General features: G+C 41.4%; 1 long non-coding RNA gene across 1 annotated transcript; it reads left to right on the top strand.

Moving 5' to 3' along the window:
- The first annotated feature begins 1,679 nt into the window (after nt 1-1,679).
- On the top strand, nt 1,680-11,898 carry LOC129474391 (uncharacterized). Its single transcript, XR_008654538.2, has 6 exons — nt 1,680-1,869; nt 2,179-2,322; nt 3,600-3,671; nt 9,722-9,780; nt 9,902-10,068; nt 11,704-11,898. It is a non-coding gene; the product is annotated as an uncharacterized lncRNA (long non-coding RNA).
- The last annotated feature ends 10,537 nt before the right edge of the window (nt 11,899-22,435 follow it).

Raw genomic sequence — 22,435 nt, 5'->3', positions numbered from 1 at the left:
GGCATCACGCTACCTGACTTCAAACTATACTACAAGGATAGAGTAACCAAAACAGCATGGTACTGGTACCAAAATAGATATAGAGGCCAATGGAACAGAACAGAGGCCTAAGAAATAATACCACACAGCTACAACCATCTGATCTTTGACAAACGTGACAAAAACAAGAAATGGGGAAAGGAGTCCCTATTTAATAAATGGTGGTGGGAAAACTGGTTAGTCATATGTAGAAAGCTGAAACTGGATCCCTTCCTTACACCTTATACAAAAATTAATTCAAGATGGATTAAAGACTTAAATGTTAGACCTAAAACCATAAAAACCCTAGAAGAAAACCTAGGCAATACTTTTCAGGACATAGGCATGGGCAAAGACTTCATGACTAAAACATCAAAAGCAATGGCAACAGAAGCCAAAATAGACAAATGAGATCTAATTAAACTAAAGAGCTTCTGCACAGCAAAAGAAACTACCATCAGAGTGAACAGGCAACCTACAGAATGGGAGAAAATTTTTGCAATCTACTCATCTGACAAAGGGCTAATATCCAGAATCTACAAAGAACTTAAACAAATTTACAAGAAAAAAACAACCCCATCAAAAAGTGGGCAAAGGATATGAACAGACACTTCTCAAAAGAAGACATTTATGCAGCCAACAGACACATGAAAAAATGCTCATCATTACTGGTCATCAGAGAAATGCAAATCAAAACCACAATGAGATACCATCTCACACTAGTTAGAATGGAGATCATTAAAAAGTCAGGAAACAACAGATGCTGGAGAGGATGTAGAGAAATAGGAACACTTTTACACTGTTGGTGGGAGTCTAAATTAGTTCAGCCATTGTGGAAGTCAGTGTGGCGATTCCTCAGGGATCTAGAACTAGAAATACCATTTGACCCAGCCATCTCATTACTGGGTATATATCCAAAGGATTATAAATCATGCTACTATAAAGACACATGCACACATATGTTTATTGCGACACTATTCACAATAGCAAAGACTTGGGACCAACCCAAATGTCCATCAGTGATGGACTGGATTAAGAAAATGTGGCACATATTCACCATGGAATACTATGCAGCCATAAAAAGTGTGAGTTCATGTCCTTTACAGGGACATGGATAAAGCTGGAAACCATCATTCTAAGCAAACTATCATAAGGACAGAAAACCAAACACCACATGTTCTCACTCATAGGTGGGAATTGAACAATGAGAACACTTGGACACAGGGTGGGGAACATCACACACCAGGGCGTGTTGGGGGCTAGGGGGCTAGGGGAGGGATAGCATTAGGAGAAATACCTAATGTAAATGATGAGTTGATGGGTGCGGCAAACCAACATGGCACATGTATACATATGTAACAAACCTGCACGTTGTGCACATGTACCCTAGAACTTAAAGTATAATAATAACAAAAAGCAGACAGAAAAAAACTTAAAAAGTAGAATTTTAAGTAAAGGCTACACATCCAAAGCTAGCCTTAGGGGAGTGGGCTGCCACAGAGGCTGGCTCTACCAAGTTGGATGGCATTATTATATTTGAGCAGAAGGGGCCATTCCCAGGTTCTGTACTTATGTCACAAAGGCTCTTTGGAAGGCTACTATAACTAATTTAAAATCATCCACAGAGTCTGGGAGGGGCCTTGCAATCACCATGCTGCCCTCTGGTGCTGCCTTTGACCAACACCTAGCTAGGCAACTCCAGAGATGACTATCTTAACATCCCTGGAACTTTGTCTCCACGGACTTCACCTCAGTCCTGCCCGTCTCAGATCATCCCAAATGCCTTATGTGGATTATTTCACTTAGCACTCAAAAACCCCTGTGAGTGGACATTGCTGTCTTCTCTGATAGGTAAGAAATCCGAGCCACAGAGAGAGTAAGTAACTCCTCCCAGGTCAGAAAATGATGGAGTGGTTCTGATCCCAGGCAGCTTGACTCCAGAGACCTTCGCAGTCCCTTTGGAAGCCTGCACAACTTAGCGATACTTGGCCCATGGTCACACCTGTCAGGGTGCCCATCAGACTTACACCTGAGTCTGTGTTTCTGGCAATGTCAAAATCAAGAGAAAAGAGACTAACACATATTGGCCACCTACCTCATTCCAAATGATTTTTTTGTGTAAGTTCATTTAATCTAATTTTTTTTTTTTTTTTGAGACAGAGTCTCACTCTGTTGGCCAGACTGCAGTGCAGTGGCGCCATCTTGGCTCACTGCAACCTCCGTCTCCTGAACTCAAGCAATTCTCCTGCCTCAGCCTCCTGAGTAGCTGGATTACAGGCATATGCCACCACGCCCAGCTAATTTGTATGTATGTATGTATGTACGTATGTATGTATGTATGTATGTATGTGTTTTTGAGATGGAGTCTTGTTCTGTCGCCAGGCTGGAGTGCAGTGGCACCATCTCAGCTCACTGCAACCTCCGCCTCCCAGGTTCAAATGGTTCTTCTGCCTCAGCCTCCGAAGTAGCTGTGACTACAGGCACACTCCACCAAGCCCAGCTAATTTTTTTTTTTTTTTTTTTGGTATTTTTAGTAGAGACGAGGTTTCACCGTGTTGGCCAGGATGGTCTCCATCTCTTGACTTCGTGATCCGCCCGCCTGGGCCTCTCAAAGTGCTGGGATTACAGGCATGAGCCGCCACGCCCATCCTAATTTTTGTATTTTTAGTAGAGACGGGGTTTCTCCATGTTGGCCGGGCTGGTCTCAAACTCCTAACCTCAGGTAATTTGCCCGCCTTGGCCTCCCAAAAGTGCTGGGATTACAGGCATGAGCCACTGCACCCAGCCTAATCTTAAAAATTTTTAAACCTGCAAAGTTGACATCATTGTTCCCAATTTTCACAGGAGGAATTCATGCCAGTAGAGTTTAATTAATGAGCTCACAGTCCTCCACTTAGTGCTAGAGATAGGTCTCAGACCTGAATCTGGCTGACTCCAAAACATGCACTCTTATTAAAACTGCAATTTAACCAGGCTATTTTTTCAAGCAAATGGTCCTCTTGGTCTATTGAGATTCAGTTATTTATTTTCATTCAGTTTCCTCTTTAATAACAACTGAATAGAATTCTTTATGTTGGAGATTGAGAGTATAAAGAGATTAATTGGGAAGAATCCAGGCCACGCTACGGATTTGCCCTGCTCTTAGCCTGGATAAATATTCGTGTCCTGCTATTTATAAGGAGTAACACGCAGGGGTGGTTACCATGCAGTCCGTACATGCTTTCTCATTAAAGAACTGGTAAATGTTTCCAGCCCCAGGTGAGCAGGGCCAGAGCCTTGTCTTTGTCACAGTTTTTAGCCTCACCCTTTCCCCACTTCTAGGCCTGACCTTGCCAGATTACTCTTTTGAAGTAGTTCTGACTTTGCAAGATTCTCCCTGCAATTTCCTTAGGCTTTTTGCCTTCCATCAGGTGACCATAGTAACTGCAGGGCTATTATTTCGCATTTCCTATCACTGCTGGCATTCGTGTTCATTCATATACGGTATTAAACCCATCACTGATTGCAGGATCCTTCGCTGTCAGGTCCTGAAGATTTCTGGACTCCTGATCTGTTCTGTAAGCTCTGCCTTCTCAAACCAGTGATTTCTTTGTGTCCACCAACACCTGAAGACGATCTTCCAAGGAAACGCACCTTGGCTCCAGTACCACAAGGTCAGTAACCCCTTTCTGGCTCTCCGCACCCTCTCGTCCATCCCTACTACCAGGCTCGGTAGACATCCGGTCTCTTCCTGGGTGTCTGTTGTTCACTCTAACTGTCAGCTCTCATGCTCCTATTGTCTTCCTGAATCTTGGATCTGTGCTCACATCATGCTTAGAAGAGCCATTTCTGCCACCCCTGTGGTTTTTGGTGGAGAGGATTAAGTTCCTTAGGAATAGATGGCTCTTTTCTCTATAGTTGCTTCCTGGATCCCCTTTGAAAAGATCTCTTCCACAGCTTCAGGGTAAGGGACAAAAAGATCTGCATTTAATATGCAGGCTTTGCAACCAGGCTTGCAACTGCTTTTCCTGCAGAAAACCCTTGTAGTACCTAAAAATTATTTTACTATTTCATGTTCTGCCCCCTTGCGTATAGGTTACACATTTTTATCGCCAAGTTATAAATTATGTAATGTATTTTTTAATATAGTTAATATAAGTACAATATACTAAAAGAGCTGATGCTGCTCTTTAAGCATCGAAGTTAAGCTATAAAATACAGACTTGAACTTTGGTGCTGATAGTAAACACCATTTTTCTGTTATTTTGTCATGATATAGTTACGAGTGCTTTGATAAATAACATATGCTTATTACTCATGCCATTTCCTCCAAAATGAACTCTTTAAAAATTTAAACACAAGTGTAGTACAATAACATTTCACAACATGGCTAAAAATAAAAAGAATCACATTTGATGAGCATTTACTATATGCCATGCTCTGAGCTAAGCACTTTGCAGACATTATCTCATGTAGTTCCTCAACAACAAGAGGCTGGTCCTATAACAATAATTGTCAGTGAGCCAGCTGAAGCTCAGAGGAGTTAAATCACTTTCAAGTCTCAAAACAAGGCCACAATGGAGCTTAACTCCAAAGTTCAAACCTTAACTATCAAGTGATATTGGCCTCCCAAAACTAAATAAAGATAAAAGGTGTGTTTGTGCATCTGTGTGTGTGTGTGTGGGTGTGTGTATGTTAAAGAGAGAGAGTGAAAGAATCAGATACTCAGAGCATAACAAACTGCAGGGTCTCACCAAATAGTTTACTGCAAAGAAATCCTCATTCTAGATTCAAAACACTTACATATAGTAAGCCAAAAAACACGACGGTATTTTTATTATACATAACCCATCATTTATACAATTTTACGGTGTTGCAGAAAATTTCTTAAGGCATAGTACTAACAATCAGATTTGTTTTCATTGTTTAAATGTGGCTCATGAGAAACAAACAGCAGATGTGTCCAATAATTCCTTAAGTCCAAACCATGGTTACTGGTAAGGTGCACAGGAAGTTGAATTAAGTTTTTCCCCCTTTCAGCCTACAAAATTACCGTTTGGTATATTGCCACTTTACAGTGACAAATAGGCAACTACTTTACCCAGATTTCACTGTAAAGGGTTGTGATGTTAATAACAGCATTCACAGTGAGTCATTGTGCCAATAGCACCAGCCATCACAGTCATGATACTATATTTATTACAGGGAGATGGTGTTATTAAGGCTACAAAACCAGAACATACCATTTGTCATCTTGCCATTAATCTGGAAAAAAGCAAATGACTCCAGTTCAGCCCCAGAGTAGGTCCAAGAAGTTCTCATTTGTCCCTAGATTGATGAGAAAATGCCAGGGTCTCTTTAATCCCTTCCCTATTTTGCCATTTCAGTCAATGCTGGCCCTTGAGAGTTGTGTTGGCACAGTCTATATTGCCTGCCCTTGCTGGAGGCCTTGGGGGCATCAACTATTGCATGCTGGCATTCACAAAGGGGCTCTGGGATTTTCCAGAAAACAAAACAAAACAAAACCACTTTTCCCCCAAGTTACAGGACATAAGTCCTTCTAACTGGACACCAAGATCTCCTAAATCAACATCCCTGAAACTCACAGTGAAATTACTTATCAAAATAGACACTCCTTTATAAACCTTGTGATGGAGACTGTGAGTTGGCTGCCTCAACAAGCAACTCCTCCTCCTTCTGATTAGAAAGATTGGACATCTAAAAATGATCTTTCCAAACCCCCTTACAGCTCGGGTTCTGGATATGCATTGTACTCTGCCCAGTACATGAATCTTGTGAGAAGCAGAAGGGAGAAATGAGATGGAGGCCATATTGCTGCCAATGTTTTGGTCATTTTTTTCTGCAGCAATGTTCCAGTTCCTGTTCTCAGCTTCCTAGGTGTGGAGGGCAGTTGAGCAGCAATGGTCATGCCTTGATTCCAGCTTCCTGACAACTGGAAGACAGCTGCAAAGCTGCATTCTTGAACTCACGGCTCTAGTAGCAGTCTCAGGAAGAGTACCTCCCCAGGGTGTCAGATCCATACGTTCTTGGGCCTTTAAAGCAACCCAAGCCTTTAATGTTGCACTAACAGGATTGTCTGCCACAGGAAGGGCACACTCTCAGTGAGGCTAGTGGACCAACAGAGCAAAGACATGAGCTGTGGAGGAAATTGGACAGGAATGCTCCTTCCAGGAAGCAGATCTAGGGCCTAATCAAGGACCTCACTTCATTGCCAGGACTCAAGTTTTCCCTATTTCCACCTAGCAGGAATTCATAATTCTCATTAACTAATGACTGCCATGTGCTTCCCATTCTTTGCTTTTCTAAATGAAATACCTGTGGAAGTTACCCCGTTCCTACTTCTCCATTGTATTTTGGGCGTGGGGTGGAGAACAGAACACTTTTCTATTCATTTATGGGCCAGCAAACCAAAAGATCCACTTCCAGCCCTGCTGGAGAGGATGGCACACCACCCAGAGATCTTGGACTCTGAGTCGGTTTTAGTCACTGGAAGGGTGTTTGGATTGTCTCCTTCAGGGAAGGAGTGAATGTGTTCAGTATGTGAGAAGAGTATGCATATTTGGAAAGCAAGAGGGAGGGACTGTGGTAAAGACTAATTGTCCACTAAAATCCATTAAGGGACAATGACTGACACAGTATCAAATCTATCTATCAGCATCCCTTACAGTTTAGTATTGTCATGTTAGTAAATTCTGGCTGATGGAATGTGAATAGAAGTCACTTCTGTCTCTTTGTAGTGCCCCGCAAAAGGAAGGGGTGTGTGCTCCCCGCCCTTTCCCCTTTCTGCTGCCTGGGAGATGAGCTTTGGGAAAGACAAGACACTTATTGAGCATGGCAGAGCATCCCACTGGTACTGACCTGATTAATTCTGGACTGTTAGGTGACAGATTTATATTGCTGTCTTATTCAAGCCATTGTATATTTGGATTGCTTCACTATAAAAGCTTATTTTGTACTTTAATATTTGTATTTTATACTAATGCAGAAACAAATAGAAAAGCTGATGACTAGCTGAACCTAGGACAAAATCTGGCAAACTAGAAATAGAAATTAAAAACACATATAATATTACCAGTTCTTACTATTACAACTCCAACTCCTGGGACTTTGTATTTCTGTGGTGTTTGTTGTAATCTGTTTTTTTTTTTTTTGGAGACGGAGTCTTACTCTGTTGCCCAGGCTGAAGTGCAATGGTGTGATCTCAGCTCACTGCAACCTCCACTTCCTGCATTCCAGTGATTCTCCTGCCTCAGCCTCCCAAGTAGCTGGGATTACAGGAGTGTGCCACCACGCCTGGCTAACTTTTGTATTTTTAGTAGAGATGAGGTTTCACTATGTTGGCCAGGCTGGTCTCAAACTCCTGACCTCAGGCAATCCACCCGCCTTGGCCTCCCAAAGTCCTGGAATTACAGGCATGAGCCACCGCTTCTGGCCGGTCTGTTGTGATCTCCAAGGCATCTTCATTTCCATCTCCTCCTGTCTTTTTTCAGAAGCTGGTATCCTCATAATCTTTCCATTGTCCCTTTCTCTGAACCCATCAGTATAAATGGAGAATAGAAGACAACTCCTAAATATTGGGCACTTTCTCCATGCCTGTCACTTTGCTGAGCACTTTATATGATGCAAGGTATACAGTATTATTATCACTATTTCTCAGATGAGAAAAGCGCAGCTCAGAGATACTTATTAATTTCACTTAAAGTCATTTGTCTAAGTGACTAGTGGCACCTAGCTAAAAGTCAGTTTTTCTGACTTTAAAACTTAGAGATACACAGTTATACACAGCTCTATTAATGCAATTTCAGGTGTCACTGAGTTGAATAGAAAGTGGGTTTCCTATCTGTTATCTGCAGAGTCCCTGTATCATGACACATAAATATTCACATATTTTTGGAAAGCACATTAACCCTTCAGCTCTTTGGGGGACTTTTTTTTTTGAGACGGAGTCTCGCTCTGTTGCCCAGGCTGGAGTGCCGTGGCACGATCTTGATCTCGGCTCACTGCAAGCTCCACCTCCCGGGTTCACGCCATTCTCCTGACTCAGCCTCCCAAGTAGCTGGGACTACAGGCACCCGCCACCATGCCTGGCTAATTTTTTGTATTTTTAGTGGAGACAGAGTTTCACTGTGTTGGCCAGGATGGTCTCAATCTCCTGACCTCGTGATCCACCCACCTCGGCCTTCCAAAGTGCTGGGATTACAGGTGTGAGCCACCGCGCCCAGCCTGGGGGACTTTTATTTAATTTAGTAATGATGCCAATATAAGACAAGTGGCATTGATGCCTTTTTTGCATTAATTATTAAACACTTTAGGTATTTTTCAATATATAATGTACTCTCTTTCCTTTAGGAGCATCTAGTGTTTTCCATCCTGCAGATTTATTGAAAAGAACATAGCATCCTAATGAAATTGATTTTTTCATAGCCCAATCTTTAAAAAATTGAACAAAATAGAGTGGACTCTACCCAGAAATAAAATATCAAAATGTATTGTGAACAATATAGGTAAGCGTTATTTTGGGGAAACATTCTAATGTATACACACACAAGAAAGACAGAGAGAGAGAGAAAAAAATAAATATATATATATAGTGTCCTAGGGCTGCCATAACAAAATACTACAAACTGGATGATGCTGGCAGGGACGTGTTCTCCCTGAAGCCTCCAGGGGAGAACCCTTCCTTGCCTCTTCCTGGCCTCTGGTGGTTGCTGGCAATCCTTGGTCTTCTTTGGCTTGCAGCTGTGTAACTGCAATCTCTGTCCTCTTCTCCACATGGCCTTCCCTGTGTGTGTCTGTTCTGTGTCTCTTCTCTTCTTATAAGGACAACAGTCATGTTAGACTGAGGGCCCACTCCACTTCAGTATGGCCTCATCTTAACTAATTATGTCTGCAATAACCCTATTTCCAAATAAGGCCACATTCTGAGATTCCAGGTGAATATGCATTTTGGGGGGACACAATTCAACCAAGTAAGACCAAAAGAAAAACATATATATATATACATATATATATATACGTATATATATATGTATATATATATATGCTTTTTAAATATAATGTGTATGTTTATCTACTGAGCCAATAAAAAATGTAATTCTTCCTGTGGGTCCTGATCACAAGTATGAAATCCTTTGACTCTCGTTGAAAGGGACATGGCATCTGCTTCTCACAGTATCAGCCAACTACGACCACACATACTGAACACATAAGTCCTAAGAGGATGCCAAGTAGACAAGTGAACTGAGCCATGTGTAGGCTCAACTTAACACCCACTTTCACATTTATTTGATGATAGATGTGTGGTTGTCTGGATCAGTGAGTGGAACCCATGATAAAATTTTGGAAACAGATGATGTCTAAATTACTCTAATGATAGTCTTTATGATGTCAGTGAACATGAGGAATTGTAATTATTTTTCAGCCACTCAAGTGATTTCAAGCCAAATTTGAACTGGTAACCTAGAAAGGAGTTTCTTGAGTATACTGATGATACTTCAAGGATTTCAAACTTCAAGGTAGTCATAACGTAAACATAGAAAGTTTCAACTGTATATTATTATGAAACCCACACGACCAAGGACCAGAAACTGGTAAATTTCAAGGATACGATGAGCAGTGCCTGCTTTTATTTTTAAAAATTTCTTTCACACCATAATATCATGTTTTCCTAAACTAAAACATTTCTGATATATTGCTGATACAGTTAGAAGTTCATTGGGAAGAGCTGAAGCAAATATAGCAAAATGTTGACATCCAATTATGGTGAGTAGAACATGGATACTTCCCATAATATCCTCCATATTTTTCTGTATGCTAAAAACATTTTTGTCTTTCTTTTTTAAAGAAATGAGTTGTGCCAAACAGTATCATTTTGCTTATGCAGACCTCAAAGCCTCGACTCAGTGGCTGCTGGGTTCCGTTTTCAAAGCCCCTGAATCCTCCCAACCTCTTCTCTGGCCTTTGATGTCACGTAGTCTTCAATTTCACCAGAAGACTTAAGCCTTAAGTCCCCACTGTGGAGTGTCATCCAGGGTTCTCTCCAGCTATCTGGTTAGTCCTCATAGTCTCAGAATGCCTTCAGTATCAGCTCCTGGGGAGCCCCAAAAGGGCTTGCCACAATAATATCCCCTCCTAGGGAAAGCGTGGAGCCTGGGCACTGACCCCAGCTCTGGAAGAGGAACCAGGCACACAAGCGTGATGTGTATGTTGAGCATGGCAAACTGACATGGGGACTTGTGTCCAGGGACATCTAAAGGTCCAGCTTCAACAGGGCCCCATGGCTCACGCCTATAATCCCAGCAATTTGTGTGGCTAAGGCAAGATCACTAAGGCCAGTCTCTACAAAAAAAAATTTTTTTTGTTTGAGACAGAGTCTCGCTCTGTCGCCATGCTGGAGTGCAGTGGTGCGATCTTGGCTCACTGCAACCTCTGCCTCCCGGGTTCAAGCAATTCTTCTGCCTCAGCCTCCCAAGTTGCTGGGACTACAGGCATGCGCCACCATGCCCAGCTAATTTTTGTATTTTTAGTTGAGACAGGGTTTCACCATGTCGGCCAGGATTGTCTCGATCTCTTGACCTCATGATCTGCCTGCCTCGGCCTCCCAAAGTGCTGGGATTACAGGCGTGAGCCACGGTGCCCTGCCAAAAAAAAAAAATTTTTTTTTTTTTAATTAGCCTGGCACACACCTATAGTCCCAGCCCAAGGTGGTGATTGCAGGTGAGCTGGAGCAGAAGGATCAGTTGAGTCCAGGAGTTCAGGGTTTCAGTGCTATGATCACGCCACTGCACTTCAGCCTCGGTGACAGAACTAGACCCTGTCTTACAAAAAATAAAAAAGTAAAAAACGAAGGGCCATGAATGACAACGGGATATGGTAGTGGTATTCAAACTACATTTTGCTCTGCTGCCTTAAAAGAATTTGTAAAATTGGCCAAGGGCGGTGGCTCCCGCCTGTAATGCTAGCACTTTGGGAGGCTGAGGAGGGCAGATTGCCTGAGCTCAGGAGTTCGAGACCAGCCTGCGCAACACCGTGAAACCCCATCTCTACTAAAATACAAAAGAAGTTGGGAGGCCGAGGCGGGCGGATCACGAGGTCAGGAGATCGAGACCATCCTGGCCAACATGGTGAAACCCCATCTCTACTAAAAAAAAAAATACAAAATATTAACTGGGCTAATATTTTAGCCCGTGGTGGCGGGCGCCTGTAGTCCCAGCTACAAGGGAGGCTGAGGCAGGAGAATGGTGTGATCCTGGGAGGTGGAGCTTGCAGGGAGCCGAGATCACGCCACTGCACTCCAGCCTGGGTGACACAGCAAGACTCTGTCTCAAAAAAAAAAAAAAAAGAAGTTAGCTAGGCATGGTGACGCGCACCTGTAGTCCCAGCCACTTGGAAGGCTGAGGCAGGAGATTGGCTTGAACTGGGGAGGCGGAGGTGGCAGTGAGCTAAGATCGCGCCACTGCACTTCAGCCTGGGTGACAGAGTCTTACTCTGTCACAAAAAAAAGATTTTGTAAAATTATGTACTGCTTCACACATTTTATTCCTGATTCCAGAAGTACAGAATGAGGCATTAGATTCTCATAGGAGTGCTACCCCATTGTGAACTGTGCATGCGAGGGATGTAGGTTGCAAGTTTCTTATGAGAATCTAATGCCTGATGATCTGTCACTGTCTCCCATCACCCCAGATGGAACTGTCTAGTTGCAGGAAAACAAGCTCAGGGCTCCCACTGATTCTACATTATGGTGAGTTGTATAATTATTTCATTATATACTAAAATGTAATAACAATAGAAATAAAGTGCACAATAAATGTAATGCACTTGAATCATCCAGAAACTATCCCCTCCCCCCATTCACAGAAAAATTGTCTTCCACCAAACCGGTCCCTGGTGTCAAAAAGGTTGAGGACTGCTGCCCTAGAAGTTTGATACTCATAAGTATATGGTTTTAAAAGATCTGAACAAGAAGTTGCTTTTAGCAGTCAAAAATTTCACTTTGTCCCCTGCTAACTCCATTCTACCTCCTCCACATAAATTTATCCAAATGTAGTATCATTCTATGCTTAAAAATCTTTTATAGATCACCACACTGTATGATCTGCACAATTGTGTATATACATTGAACATTTTTTACTTTATGTGCCCATAATGCTCTAATTAACATTTTCTGCCATTACAATTACTAATACACAGTTGATCAAAACAGATCAACATGCTGACACTTGATAGATAATTATTAAACATAAAAGAAAATTTTTGTTGGGAGTGCATCTCTTTATGAGATGAATGTGCTTTGTTTTTAAAATTAGTTCTTATGTCTATCCATGAATAGTATTTATCAACAATATGAAAATGATTTGACGTCATTTTTGTTTTCATTTTATAAATGTAAGGGCTAAGAAATCTTGCTTATGTGAATAAATGGGGATAGAAAAGGTTTTGCTGAAACAAAAATCAGTCAATCCTTTCAACTCATTCTAAATTTTATGTCAAAAATCACCTAGTGATCTATCATAACATTATTTTTCATGTTCTAGCAAATGACAACTTGATTAAGCTTGTCTTCAATTTTGTTAGAAGAAAAGAGTTGGAAACCACCTGGCTTGCAAAAGAGGTTTTTATCCAGGTATCAGGGTTTTCTCCAAGAAAGGCTTGCCAAGACTTATCAAACGGTTATTAAATATGTATGTTATTTTTGGCTCAAAGGCATTTTCTAAAGTAAGATATATTCAAAGGGGTTGGGAAAATAAAAATTCTTTCTTTTAATGTACCTTAGCCAATTCAGAATTTTTAATAAAATTATTTCTATCTTCTCACATGTTTTCAATATGTTTTATGTCACAACTTTGATGACCTAAGACAGCAGATTTAGCTCAGCGAATCTGTGGAAAATGTTTGCCATCCAACCTGATTGGCAAAGGCAACGTTAGGCTTACATTCTTCAGAAGGACTTCAGTTTCCAATTCTAATAAATATGTTGATATGGATTTTAAGGAACATTACAAAAACCATTAAATTTAAATTTAATAAATTAAATTTATTAAATTATGAAGAACATTTTATAAAGTAGATTGCTAAAAGTCATAAAGTCATTATGTAGAGGTAATAGGATTTTTAATTTTTTTTTTTTTTTTTTTTGAGACGGAGTCTCGCTCTGTCGCCCAGGCTGGAGTGCAGTGGCGCAATCTCGGCTCACTGCAAGCTCCGCCTCCTGGGTTCACGCCATTCTCCTGCCTCAGCCTCTCCGAGTAGCTGAGACTACAGGTGCCCGCCACCACACCCGGCTAATTTTTTGTATTTTTAGTAGAGACGGGGTTTCACCATGGTCTCGATCTCCTGACCTCGTGATCCGCCCTCCTCGGCCTCCCAAAGTGCTGGGATTACAAGCATGAGCCACCGCGCCTGGCCGATTTTTTCATTTTTATAATAAATTATACAACAAGAAAATAATGCGATTTCTTACAACAAATCTATAGTTAAGTGATGTAACATAAAATTCTGGCTTGGTAGAGGTCCCTAAAGTGGGAGAAGGAGTTCTGTGGAAGTGGGTGACAATGAAGACCCTTCCTAAATGTGGCAGCCAGTTCTCAGGCAGATCAGTTTCAAGTAAGAGTATGTGTGGAATTTGAGAATCTAGAAATTGATTCCCTTAGAACTGTGTGCTCACATGACCCTTGGAAAGTCTTCAGGTACTCCCAGGAATATTCTAGTTTGAAGGCCACTGCTATTAAGAACCAAATAACCAACCTGCTTTGATACCTAAAAAAAATCAAACACATAATCAGTAACAATTATTATTGAGAAGGGCCAACTGTCATCTATAGGTCAAGAACCCCCCCACCCCAGATTATCATTAGTCGTGCTTGTTCAGCTGAATATCTCAGCTGGATAACTCATAGTAACCTCAAATGCAACACATCCATAACTGAATTTGTTGTCTTTCCACTGAGGCCTGCTACTCATCCTATATTTCCTGTCTCAGAGCATGAAACTAGCATCTCCACAACGATCTGTGGGAAACGCTGTTGTTGGCCACTCAGTATCCATTCTTCACTAACAGAATCACTTTTAGTTCAGAGAAGCAATCTATTCAGCTTAAAAACTTTCTTGGAAATATATGCAATTTTTTATTTTAAAAAATAATAAGTAAACAAAGACACATAAAAAATAAAATAATTCAACAACCAAAAAATAAAGAACCTCCCTTGCAACTAGGGGTAGCTATGCAAACTGCTCAGGCTACTGCATATCATAATGACATGGGTGGGACATCCAGGAAGGCTTCTTTTTTTTTTTTGAGATGGAGTCTCACTCTGTTGCCCAGGCTGAAGTGTAGTGGTGTGATCTCAGTTCACTGAAACCTCCGCCTCCTGGGTTCAAGCAACTTTTCTTCCTCAGCCTCCCAAGTAGCTGGGATCACAGGCATGCACCACCATCCCCAGCTAATTTTTGTATTTTTAGTAGAGATGGGGTTTCACCATTTTGGCCAGGCTGGTCTCGAACTCCTAACCTCAGATGACCCACCCACCTCAGCCTCCCAAAATGCTGGGATTACAGGCATGAGCCACCTTGCCTGGCCCAGGAAGGCTCTTTTTAAAAGGGTTGTCTCTGCCTTTGGCCCTTCAACCCTTCCCTTCATCCAGCCTGGACCAATGTGATGCTGAAAGTAGCACATGCTTCTTACATTAACAGGATGACAAGCACGAGGATGAAAAGCCATTCTAAAGAAGGTTGCACAGAAAGCTAGGAGAGGCATCACAAATCTGCAGAATAGCAGTAGATTGTGTTGCCAACTGTGATAGTCAAGCACAATCCTGACATCATAACCAACCCAAAAACCTGGACCATTCCCCATGGCTCCTTCTCTCTCACTCCCAACATCCACCTAGTAGCCAAACCTTGATTCTTTTATATCCCTAACATCTCTACTGTCACTCCTGCTTTCTCTAACCCTGTAGCTAACTGCCTTAGTTTGAGACCTTGCTTTTTGGTTTTCCCGTTTTTCTGATGGCAAGGTTTTCTTATTAGAGTCTCAGCTTGCGCCAAAGCTTTAAATAGCTTTTGTTGCCTGCGTCATGAAACACCAACTTCTTCAAGAGAAACACTAGATCTTAGCATATGCTCTGACTCTTCTTTGCCTTGCTAGACTGATTTTTGACCATATTTCTCCCATCCTTCACTCCAGACAAACTGAGCTACACTAAGTTGTCCTTTGTCTTTGGACCCTTTGTCTCTCTCCTCTGTCCCCTGAAATAACCTTAATCCCTCACTCCATCATGGCAAACATCTACTCTTCTCTTTTTTTTTAGAGACAGGGTCTCACTCTGTTGCCCAGGCTGTAGTGAAGTGGCATGATCAGAGGTCACTGCAGCCTTGACCTCCCAGGCTCAAGTGATCCTTCCACCTCAGCCTCCCAAGTAGCTGGAATTGCAGGCACATGCAACCATGCCCCAATAATTTTTTTAAAAAAATTTCTGTAGAGACATGGTCTCCTTATTTTGCCCAGCCTGGTCTCAAACTCCAGTGCTCAAACAGTCCTCCCACCTTGGCCTCCCAAAGTATTGGGATTACAGGTGTGTGCCACTCAAGTTAGATCACTCTTGAAGCCTTTCCCAGATCCACTCCCCCCTTGTTGAAAAACATAAAGATAATTATGGGATTAGTAAAATGATTTAATTATTGCATTCTTTCTGAGAAATGGGAATTTAAAATGCCGCAATCTACTATATGGGTGTAGAAAAATTATTGTTAACTATTTCTGTATCTCTATATATTCTATATCTATCTGTCTCCGCCTGTAAATGACAGTTGGCCTTTCTCAGCATAATAATAATTGTTACTGAGTATATGCCTGGTGTTTTTAGATGTCAAGGAAGTTTGGTTGTTTGGTTCTTTTTTTTTTTTTTTTTTTGAGACAGGGTCTCACTCTGTTGCCCAGGCTGGAGTGCAGTGGCGCGATCTCAGCTCATTGCAAGCTCCGCTTCCCAGATTCATGCCATTCTCCTGCCTCAGCCTCCTGAGTAGCTGGGACTACAGGCGCCCACCACCACGCCTGGCTAATTTTTTGTATTTTTAGTAGAGACAGGGTTTCACCGTGTTAGCCAGGATGGTCTCAATCTCCTGATCCGCCCGCCTCGGTCTTCCAAAGTGCTGGGATTACAGGGGTGAGCCACCGCGCTCGGCCATTTATTTGGTTCTTAATAGTAGCGGTCTTCAAATTAGTAGTGGTCTTCAAACTTGAGTACTCCTGGGGATACCTGAAGACTTTCCAAGGGTCATGTGAGCAAAGATGGTTTTAAGGGAATCAATTTCTAGGTTCTCAAATCCCATACATACTCTTACTTGAAATTGATCTGCCTGAGAACCGGCTGCCATGTTTAGGAAAGTTCTTCATCGTCATCCACCTTCCCAAAAGTCATTCTCCTATTTTAAGGAGAAAAATGGACCTCCACCCAGCCAGAATTTTATATTACATTATTTAATTGTTAATGTAGATCACTTTACATACATGAAATTTTATCAATTTGTGGATTTATTAATATATCACTTAATGTATACCAATTTAAATTCAAACTATGCCCTTTGAATTCATCCCATTATGGCTGACGTAATTGGTTATGGATTTAATTGTTTTGCTATGTTAAAAATAAAATCAGATCAAATTTTAAAATTGTTCCTAGGGAAAATATCTATTCAACTATCCCCCATATCAACAATAGTTTATTGTCAGAACATTTTCTGTCACTGGCACAATTTCACTGGAAATCGTGTGTAGTGTGCACATTCACTTTGAATGTTTGTTTTTTTGGAATTTCTTGTATAAGGCAACTTGCACAAATAATATTGCCCTGTTTACTTCAAATATTTTCCCCCTTAAGCCATGACTTTATTTGCTTTGTTGAATAATAAACATAACAGATGAAAAAAAATAAAATAAACTAACTGTAGAAATTTATCGTGCACAAAGGAACAGCTGGAGAACAAGGAGACCTCAAATAAAATATGGTAAAACGTCCTGTTTGTGGCAGTTATGGAACAGTTTATAGAGCATTAAAGGAGCAAGTATTTTGACTTTTTTCATGACTGGCATTTGGACATTAATGTTCTTTTTAAGGCAAGCAGAGCTGTTTAAGCTTATTTGTCTACAGCTAATTGGTTTAATTTCACTGAATCATGTTGACAAGGATGTAAAGCTTATATTTTGTGTTTCATTTATAAATAGAGCTAGCATTTGGGAAAATCAGGATGACTTAAGTGTTGGCTACATGAGTATGGATAGATGGCCTTGAGGGATATCTAAACTGTGGCCTCCATTTTTTATCCCTTTTAATGTCAAAATTATAATTTTCTTAGAAGCTAATGGTATGACAGAATCAGCCAAGTAATTTCTAAAAATTGCCTCTTAGACTAACATCATTATTTTGTATATCTTATTAACATTGCTGTTAATGTTGGGTAGTGAATGATGCCTGGGTGGTTACCTGCTTATTAATTTGCTTTATGTAGGCTCTGATCACAGCTCCACCAATATATCAGCATTTAATAAACATTTGGGGATGATAATTGTATACTAGCAATGTCAGTCATTCATTTAGCCATCACAATACAGATACCATCATGCTTTATGTGTTGATTATGTACTCAGAGTTGAGAAGGGATAATGATACCCAGATTTTTGCTTGATTGTGTTAAAATAAATACTGAGTTTGAAACATCTGGCCCATCTTTGTTTTTCTATAATATCCATTGATTAGTAACCATTTTTAAAGGCCCTTTCTATAATGTCCATAAACCCTGGTATAATGTACCAATTTAAAAAAAAAAAGGCCAGGCGTGGTGGCTCACTCCTTTAATCTCAGCACTTTGGGAGGCCGAGGCATATGGATCATCTAAGGTCAGGAGTTCGAGACCAGCCTGACCAATATAGTGAAACCCCATCTCTACTAAAATTACAAAAATTAGCTGGGTGTGGTGGTGCACACCTGTAGTCCCAGCTACTTAGGAGGCTGAGACAGGAGAATTGCTTGAACCTGGGAGGCAGAGGTTGCAGTGAGCCGAGATCAAGCCACTACACTCCAGCCTGGATGACAGAGTGAGAATCCATCTCAAAAAAAAAAAAAAAAAAGGGGTCTGGCACAGTGGCTCATGCCAGTAATTCCAGCACTTTTGGAGGCCAAAGCAGGCAGATTACTTGAGCCCAGGAGTTGGAGACCAACCTGGACAACATGGCAAGACCCCCATCTCAAGAAAAAATACAAAAATTAGCCAGACGTGGTGGTACACACCTGTGCTCCCAGCTACTTGGGAGGCAGAGGTGGGAGGATTGCTTGAATCTAGGAGTTTGCAGTGAGGTGAGATCGTACCACTACACTCCCCAGGTGACAGAGCGAGACCCTGTCTGAAGAAGAAGAAGGAGGAGGAGGAGGAGGAGGAGGAGAGGGGGAGGGGGAGGGGGAGGAGGAGGAGGAGACTTAACCTATTTCCTTAGCTTGTTGGGCATTTATTTTTAATTATCATATAATTCACTTAATTAAAACACACTTGCAAAAACAGGGCACAATGCTCCAGGAATGGGGTGTCAAACATACAAAGAGAATAGAAGCATCTGCCCTTGCTCCTCAGCACACATAGCATAAAACTGAGCCCAGTCAAGTTGCTTCAGAAAGAGCTTTTTCTTCCAGTCCAATATAGAACTTTCTTCTTCTTCTTCCTTCCCATGAGGGCCACTGCTCAGTGTCCCCTTTGCCACTTCTCACTCTCCCCATTAAGCACAGTCTCCAGCTTTTATTCCCATCAAGTGCCCGTCTGGGAACATGATCAGAAAGACTGTTTGAAAGAGGGAGGAAATGGGAGAAAGGAGTAGAATAAAATGGACCAGAAAATTAGAGGGATGAAGAAGAGAGAAAAAGAGAGTCCTTCTCCCCATTCGCCTTCTTTATGGAGACTCTTAAAGAGAGAGAAGGGGCTGGAAAGATGAGGGGAAACTTCTCCTGGCTCCTCCCTCACCCCATCTTTCAGGGCTGCGTCCCAGGGCCACTACTCTAAACACTGTCCCAGAACCCTAGCCCCAGCCTCTTGCCTCCTAAGTGTAAGTGTAAACTCTCACCAGGAGATGGAGGCAGGGAAGACCTGCTCTCACTGCCTTGCTGCTGAAAAAAACTTGCAGCCAGGATGGCAGGAAGGAGAGAGCAATAGAGATAAAGAGAGGGAAAGGTAGAGGGGAGGAGAAGAAAAGGGAAAGGAAAAGAAAAAGGAAAAAGGAGGAAAGGAAAATGGAGAGAAGGAGGAAGGGAGAAAGGAAGACAGGTAGGCAGGTGGGCAAGGAAAGGAAGGAAAGACAGGGATCCCAGGAGGTTTAAGGAATGAGGCCTTCTGCTGGGCGCGGTGGCTCACGCCTGAAATCCCAGCACTTTGGGAAGCTGAGGCGGGCGGATCACGAGGTCAGGAATTCGAGATCAGCCTGACCAACAGGGTGAAATCCTGTCTCTACTAAAACTACAAAAATTAGTTGGGCCTGGTGTCGGGCCCCTGTAATCCAGCTACTCGGGAGGCTGAGACAGGAGAATCGCTTGAACCTGGGAGGCAGAGGTTGCAGGAGCCGAGATTGAGCCATTGCACTCCAACCTGGACAACAAAGTGAGACTCCATCTCAAAAAAAAAAAAAGGAAAAAAAAAGGGAATGAGGCCTTCTTCCTCCATGGGGAAGGGGGTTTAAGGAATAAGGCCATCTTCCTCCAGACCTTGTGGAAAGGGATTTGGCAACTCATGTGTTGGGCATGTGTCCCTTAGGACAGTAGCTACAACACTATGTAGACTGTTTCATCTTGGCTGGCAAGAGGAGGGAAATAAAGGCCTTAAAGCCCAATAGCAGACACTGGATCTGTGACAGTAGCCCTAGCAAGGTGACAGCTGTAGCTGTCTACGACGGAGGTCACATTTCAAATGCCTACAGGGCCAGACTGGTAACATGACGGTAAAACCAGCCAAGGGGTGGCTCTGGGGACCGGGGGAGCCCAAGCCACAGCTGTCTTTACTTTCCTCCTGCCAGATCTGTTTTATTGTTTTTAGAGAATCCAGGAATCCATGTTTTTTGAGAAATCTCCTGATTTTTACATGTCAACAACTAATTCTTATTGTTTTTAAACATATGTATCAAAAGGAAGTACTTCTATGGGCCATACGTAATCAGTAGGTTCAATGTCAACTAAACATTTTTTTCTGTTCATACAACTTTGTGGCAAAAGACCTGATCACCCATTTTTGATATTTTCAGGAGGTCTAGGAAAGGGAAATAGGCAATCAGGAAATTATTTGTGAAAAAAATTACCTAAGGAAATGGTTAAAATTACATAAATAGGGATACCATCTATGTGCACCTGGGAACATAATAGCTCCCATTTATAATGTTATTTTGGAGGGGAAAAAAAAAACATTTTTCAACTTCCAATAACAACAACAAAAAGAAACAAACTTTTGGAATTCAACCCCTTCATTGATTGAAGGATACTTTTATATACAGTAGTTTGATATAGGAGGGTTTGCTATGCGATGTGATCTAAAGACATTTTGGAGAATTCCTGAAGACTTAGCTTGCTATCTGATGTTCTTGATATAACATAAATATCTAGTCGCCACTATAACTAAGCTACTTCAGCCAAGATTAGTATCATTGCCCATGGCCCATGCAACACTAAACCATAAGATCATATATCACTTGGAACAGGATATAAATATCTTCCAGAAGATTGATGTGTTCTGCCTAAATATATAGTGAGGGCCATTTAAGCTGAGTACAAAGCTATTTTAACTCTAAGCAGGATTTATAGATGCTGTGATGGTTAATTTTATGCGTCAACATGGCTAGGCTATGGTACCCAAATAGATGTTGCTATGAAGGTATTTTTTCAATGTGATTAATTTTTATAATCATTTGGATTAAGTAAAGAAGATTACCCTCCGTAATGTGTATGGGCCTCATCCAATCAGTTGAAGGCCTTAAGGGCAAAAAATGAGGTTTCCCAGAGAAGAAGGAATTCTGCCTCAAGATTGTTAGAATTCCTGCCAGAATTTCCAGCCTGCATGCCTGTCCTAGAAATTTCAGACTCACCAGCCTTGACAATCACATGAGCCAATTCATTAAAATCTCTCTTTCTCTCTCTCCATATATATATATATGGTCTCTCTCTCTATATATATATATATACACATACATATATATATATATACACACACACACATACATATATATATATCATACCTTAGGTATATATATAACGTATCTTAGCTATAAAGGAGACTAGATATTTATGTTATATCAAGAACATCAGATAGCTAGCTACATTTCAAGAATTCTCCAAAATCTTGTTAGATCATATCTCGTATATATGTATGTGTGTGTATATATATGTGTGTGTATATGTATGTGTGTACATACTTGTGTCTATATCTGTGTTTATATGCATGTGTGTGTCTACACATATATATACGCACACATACAGACACACATACATATAAACACACACACATATACCCACACAAAATAACGTATTGGCTCTGTTTCTCTCAAGCGTCTTTACTGGCAAAATGCCCATCAGTGAGGTCTGGAAACTACCCTTCCTCCAGTTAATCTCTCCCATCTATTCGTCAGTTCTACTCTAAAGCATTTTTTTTCTAATGTAAGGCTTTTATCTCAGACAAAATGTGAACATGATGAAGTTAATACTTTATAATGTGGCTGTTTTCATGTTGCATTGTAAGTTCTAATTCTACCATTGTCTGTATCTCTTACTCTATGGTGAAATAAGAGCAAAGGACCTAATCTTTATTCAGCAGGTACTTTTTTTTTTTCTTTTGAGATGGAGTCTCATTCTATTGCCAGGCTGGAGTGCAGTGGTGTGATCTTGGCTCACTGCAACCTCCGCCTCCCGGGTTCAACTGATTCTTCTGCCTCAGCCTCCTGAGTAGCTGAGACTAGAGGCACACGCCACCATGCCTGGCTAATTTTTATATTTTTAGTATAGACGGAGTTTCACCATATTGGCCAGGCTGGTCTCCAACTCCTGACTTCGTGATCCACCCGTCTCAGCCTCCCAAAGTGCTGGGATTACAGGCGTGAGCCACCGCGCTCAGCCCAGCAGATGCTTTTTATACTTTAGTCTACCAAACTTCTGAAGTAGACATTATTTTTATTATTGTCTCCATTTTTACAGAGAAGAAACCCATTTCTAGTGCACATACCTATTTACGGCTTGATGAATTTTCAGTCTGAGCACATGTGTAGCAAGCAGCTAGATCAAGGAACAGAACGAGACCAGTACCCCAAAAATGTCCTCAAGTACTACATTCTGTATGTGCATGTGTGCACATAAAAATGTATGTGTGTATGTGTATGAATGTATATATATGCATGTACACATAC

The sequence above is a fragment of the Symphalangus syndactylus genome, chromosome 2, assembly GCF_028878055.3.
Source record: "Symphalangus syndactylus isolate Jambi chromosome 2, NHGRI_mSymSyn1-v2.1_pri, whole genome shotgun sequence".
Classification (NCBI taxonomy): domain Eukaryota; kingdom Metazoa; phylum Chordata; class Mammalia; order Primates; family Hylobatidae; genus Symphalangus; species Symphalangus syndactylus.
Note: the sequence above shows the minus strand (reverse complement) of the source record. Positions and strands in the feature narration are given on the sequence as shown.